Below are 5610 nucleotides of genomic sequence, written 5' to 3'. Positions count from 1 at the left end.
AAAAGCTTCAGTCACTGCTAACAGTTACCACATGTGTGCAGGTCAGCCCCCTGACTTCTCAATGTTCACTCATACTTAAAACATTGCTCTATGGTGACTGGTACTCAGCAACCTGGTTCTTCTACATTTAAGCGTTACTAAGGATATCTTGTTGACATGGGAGAGAAATCTGAGATATAATTTACCTGTTCAAGCTGTCCCTGTGGGCTTCTCTCTGAGTTTACCATCAACCCCGGTCTTGACCTGTTTCTCCCTAAAGTGTGACCTATATTTAACAATCCTTAGCTTCCAACTCTCTCCAAAAACAAGAAGACTTTCAATCTTTAAGAATTCAGACTCTCAAATAAACATGGTGGCTATAAATGAATGAAGTTAGGTTATTGCTATCTGAATATTATGGTATCAATATTTTAGTCTTAAACAGGACCTGCCTGGAACTGAGCGGGGAGGTGGGGAAGGGGAGGGGAGGGGGACAAGGTGGAGAAATGACCCAAACAATGTATGCACATGTGAATAAATGAACAACGACAAAAAGAGATCAGAGCTTCTTTCTGCCGGAAAACACCAAATGGCAGAGGACGCTGGTGCAGCGGAAGGGCCTGGAGGCCCTGGGGGTCCAGGCATGGCAGGCCGAGGCGGCTTCGGCAGTGGCCCCCTGGCAGTGGTCAGGGCTGCGGGGCTCGTGGAGGCAAGGCTGAAGACAAGGAGTGGATCCCGGTCACCAAGCTTGGCCGCCTGGTCAAAGACATGAAGATCAAGTCTTTGGAGGAGACCTATCTTTTCTCCCTGCCCATCAAGGAGTCTGAAATTATTGACTTTTTCCTGGGGGCTCCCTCAAGGATGAGGTCTTGAAGATCATGCCTGTGCAGAAGCAGACTCGGGCTGGCCAAAGCACCAGGTTCAAGGCATCTGTAGCCATTGGGGACTACAATGGTCATGTCGGGCTGGGTGTTAAGTGTTCCAAGGAGGTAGCCACGGCCATCCAAGGGGCCAACCTCTTGGCCAAGCTCTCCATCGTCTCTGAATGATGACACTACTGGGGAAACAAGATTGGCAAGCCTCACACTGTCCCATGCAAGGTGACAGGCTTCTGTGCTGGTGCGTCTCATCCCTGCCCCCAGGGGTACTGGCATCGTGTCAGCTCCTGTGCCCAAGAAGCTGCTGCTGATGGCTGGCATTGATGACTGCTACACTTCAGCCAGGGGCTGCACTGCCACCCTGGGCAGCCTTGCTAAGGCCACCTTTGCTGCCATCTCCAAGACCTACAGCTCCCCCGACCTCTGGAAAGAGACCGTGTTCACCAAGTCTCCCTATCAGGAATTCATTGACCATTTTGTGAAAACCCACACCAGAGTGTCTGTGCAGAGGACCCAGCATCCAGCTGTTGCTACAACATAGGATTTTTTTTAGTATAAAAATAAAGTGAATTAACCCTGCTTTTTTTTTTTTAAAAGAAGAGATCAGATATGATATAGCATGTTTTAAAGTGGTCCCCAAATTTGTAACCTCCTGAAATGAGGAATCATTTTTTTTTTCAGTGTAAATTCTTAGACATGACCATTATCTTTGTAGAAAATGTAAAAACAGTATTTTTTTTTTTCTGCCAGCCAGGGTTTGAGCTTTGCTCAACACACTGTCACTTCAGCCAAGTCACTTAACCTTCATGGTATTTAGTTTTCCTGAGGTATAAAATGGGATATAAATTCGATGACCTCCAATGGCCCATTTGGCTCTTTCACTCTCTGACTTGCTAGTGATCCACAGAATGAAGGGCACTTTTCTGTTGCCAAATGTTGCTAATTGGGTTGCAGAAATTAGTGCAGAGTTTTGTAGCCAGTTATAAGTGTTTAATGTTTAACTATTGCTCAGACCATTCTAAAAGCACTTGGGAGTTCAGAAACTAAAGCATTCTTCCATCCATCTGAGAGAGCCTGGGAGTTTGGAGAAAGAGTGAGGGCATAGCATTGTTTAGTCAGATGTTTCATTATTTGAAAGGGTCTGGCTGGAATCCCCAGAGACCTCTGGGACTTAAGAAATACTGCTTGGACACAAAATACAGATTTGGGGGTAAGTTTTCTGAATTTTCATAATACAACTGTCTAGCTTTTTGAGAGCTTATTTGTTCTCCTGGTTGCCTTGGGAATGTACAAAGAAAGCTCTAGAAGCAGGAAGAGGGGAATAAAGAACAGATGTATTACCATGTAATGGGAAATAGACTGAATCAAAGGTGTGGTTTTGAAGAACCTTGAATGCAACAAATGTGTAAAATATTAAGTTAATTGAAATAATCCAGGCATGATGATTATAAGATGATTTTTCATTGCAGAAAAGATCACAAAATATTAACTGTTTACGTACACATGGTAAAATTGTAGGTAATTTTTAAAATTCTCAGTTATCTTAGATTCTTAATATTATTCAAAAAGCAATGTATTACTTTTGTAAAATGGAAAATTAATTGTAGTGCAAATTCAACATCATCTTAGATTGTTTCCTCTATGTCCTCTAGGGTGTATTTTGTCCAAGTTGTGTTACTGTTGAATGGTATGGCCTTTTTAAAATTTAAATCAGCAAAGGATGTGAAGACTCTACTTTGAAATAGTGTTGGAAGATTCCATATTTTTAGTTAAAAATGTTAATAAACAACTTCTAAGCAGTTCTATTTTTACTACCCAGTTTGGCTTTCCGAACATTTTTATGTGGCCATGGTATTTTAATTCCCCTAAGTCATACTTGGCATATCAGAACATTTCAGAACCTGGACTTCTGCCAATCAACCTTCACTGTGAACACTCAGTGTGGGACATACACTCTGACCAAAAGTGCGCCATGAGTGGTATTCTGTTTTCTCAAATAAGCAATTTCTAGATTTTAAGTGATTCAGAAAGATGAATGTCTTGGTTATTTGTTTCTGAAATTTGTCTCATTAGTTATTTGAACAAATCATTCTACGTATTTATATTAGATTTAATTTTTTTATTCTTTGCACAGCTGAGATAAAGTAGTATATGAAAATTGAACATAATTGAAGGTAAAGGAGGGGTTTTTGAGAGCCAGAGGATAGATGAGTAATTGTTCACACAGAAGCTTGCCTTTTGGGTCAGAGAAGGGGCTAAGGACAGACTGATAGTCACTGTTTTGCCTTTTTTCCCCTTTGGCTATAATAGATATTGGTTAAGAGTTTTATCTCTGGGTCCATCTCTATCACTTAGTATGAACTCAGTGAACTTGAATGAATTATCATTTACTTTCTTTTACACTAAGGATCACAGAATTATAGGGTTGAGGAAAGCATTACATAAGTTACTATAAAGTGCTCAGTTCAGTGTCTTCCACAAAACTGGATAGTACATATTAGCTATTATTATTATTATTATTAAGTATAAATTTACTGCCCAGTAACTACATAGCAACTTTACCTCATTAACTCTTGAATTAATGTAAGTGCTGATTTTCTTAGATGTGTTTTAATTCTAATACTTCATGCCTATCATTCTTTTGGCATTAGTACAGATAAACTTACATTAACAATTTATTTGTGAGTTTCCATATAAACCTGTAGTCAGGGTCTTTCAGATTCAAACTTCAGGTTTGTATCAACAACATAGGAAACCAAACAAGCACAACTTGGAATGTAGCCGTAAACGCACATGGCTTTGTTTTTCTAGTGTTCATGTAAAATAGATTTAGTAGAAGAAGATTTTTTATTTTCATTGCTGATAAACACTTCAACAGGTTCATTACTCTTGGGAAACAGAAGTCCTAAGGTCACTGTCTACACAAAATACAGTCCCAATTCAGAACACAGGTTGTCTAGTTCAATATGTTAGTCAACAATCAATCTTCATTCGGTCCCGTCCTCCAGCTGGGATAGCTCTGTCAGCCCCTGTCTTCTGGTAATTGAGTCCAGTCTGCCTTCTCTACCCACACTGGCCTCTCCCTTCCTCCTTCTCTCTTTGGAGCTGTTTCTTCCAGTCCTACCAGGGTCAAAATACAGAGGTAGGCAAAGAATATAAGGGTATGAAGTTCTTCTTTGAGTAATGACACCATAATCTTCTGTATTTTTTTTCTTGTCCTAGTAGGGATTTTGTTTTTTTTTTTGGTTGGGGGGCAGTGCTGGAGATTTAACCGAAGGCCTTGAGCACACTTAGGCAAAAATTCCACTACTAAGCTAAATCCCCAGCCTCAGATTCCTAGAGATTTTTAAATTTCTTTTATGGATACTTCTGTGAGGGTTTTTTTAGAAGTTTTCCTCTGAGGGAAACTTCTGTGATGTGGGGAAAGCACTCCACTCACCCAGCTACAGCAACCTGCTCAGCTTGTGCTGGGTCTCTCCACATGATCTCCTTCTATTCTCTTTCCCTATCCTCTTCCTTTTGAACAGAAACCAAAGCACATCTAGACAAGCTTGTTCTCCTATGGATTCCCACATATGATCTGCAGAACATCCTGACAAAGGTGTTGTGATGACCTTTGAAAGCCGTGTTGATTCTAATGCAACAGTGCCACTTGAGTGTATGCTGTTAAAGCAGTTAGTCACGCTGTCTCTTACTCTGAAGACTCTGCAGGAAGATTTCAGATCTGGATCCGCTTTTAGTTAGGGACCCACCTTCCCCCAAAGAAAACTTATACTCTTCTACACATATAAAGATATTTCTGCCTTTTTATGCCTTTCATGTAGGGTGGGGCAACAGTAGCCATACAGCAGTCTTTTGGGATCTTTTCTGAGGTTTCTTCCTTGGTGCACTTTACTGCTTGACTTTGGTAGCTGTTATCTTCAGCATCTGTGGCATGTCAATTGAAACATCAGATTTAAATTCTGTATTTTTTTTTTAAGGAATAGATAGGACTTTTAAATGCTGACTCCACAATTGAATTTTGAGATTAAGGAAAAAAAAAGGAGCACTTATTTTAGAATGAAGTAAAATGACCTTTTAGCTACACAGTTTGAAGTTTCACTAATGGATTTAGCTCTATCAGAAAGAAAAGTTCTACTTAATTTTCTGCCTATCACCCACACATATAATAGATTGTAATGCTAATGGGAAATTAATCATGTGACAGTGGAAATGAGCTTGCATAAAATTCATTTATGTGAAAATAGAAGCAATCATATTTACCAAATTTGCAGTTAGCTAAGAAGTGGTCCAGCAACAGCAGAACAGAAGACTTAAACCACAGTGACAACAAAGTGTGCTGCTAAACTTTATTGGGAACAGCATGATTGAAACTGAAAGTCTGAGCATGTGAACAACAGTAGTGTAATGTTTTCTACTATGATTAATGCATTTAAATGTAAGAATATCATGCTTTCATTTGTAACTGTAAATAAGATGCATTTTAAATCAGGCACATGCAGCGATACTTTAAGAAATGGATTTCCAATTCCCATCAGTACAATGTTCAGAGTATAGAATAATGCTATTTCCAGAGGGCTTTTTTTTCAGACATGATAATGAGAGATACTGTTTTTAACATGTAAATATTCATTTCTTCCTTTCTCTGAACATCTGTTAGTGTCTTTGACTATACTATCAAACCAGTAGATGCTCATTTTGAGCAATGAAGATTTACAGTGTTTCCGCTGCAAAAGATTAATTCATTCAGTGA

The 5610-nt window shown here is 39.4% G+C and overlaps 1 pseudogene; it reads left to right on the top strand.

The window, feature by feature from the left end:
• Positions 1 to 495: 495 nt before the first annotated feature.
• Positions 496 to 1398, top strand: LOC109687364 (small ribosomal subunit protein uS5 pseudogene; annotated as a pseudogene).
• The last annotated feature ends 4212 nt before the right edge of the window (positions 1399 to 5610 follow it).

The sequence above is a fragment of the Castor canadensis genome, chromosome 9, assembly GCF_047511655.1.
Source record: "Castor canadensis chromosome 9, mCasCan1.hap1v2, whole genome shotgun sequence".
Classification (NCBI taxonomy): Eukaryota; Metazoa; Chordata; class Mammalia; order Rodentia; family Castoridae; genus Castor; species Castor canadensis.
This window is presented reverse-complemented; position numbering and strand designations above follow the sequence as displayed.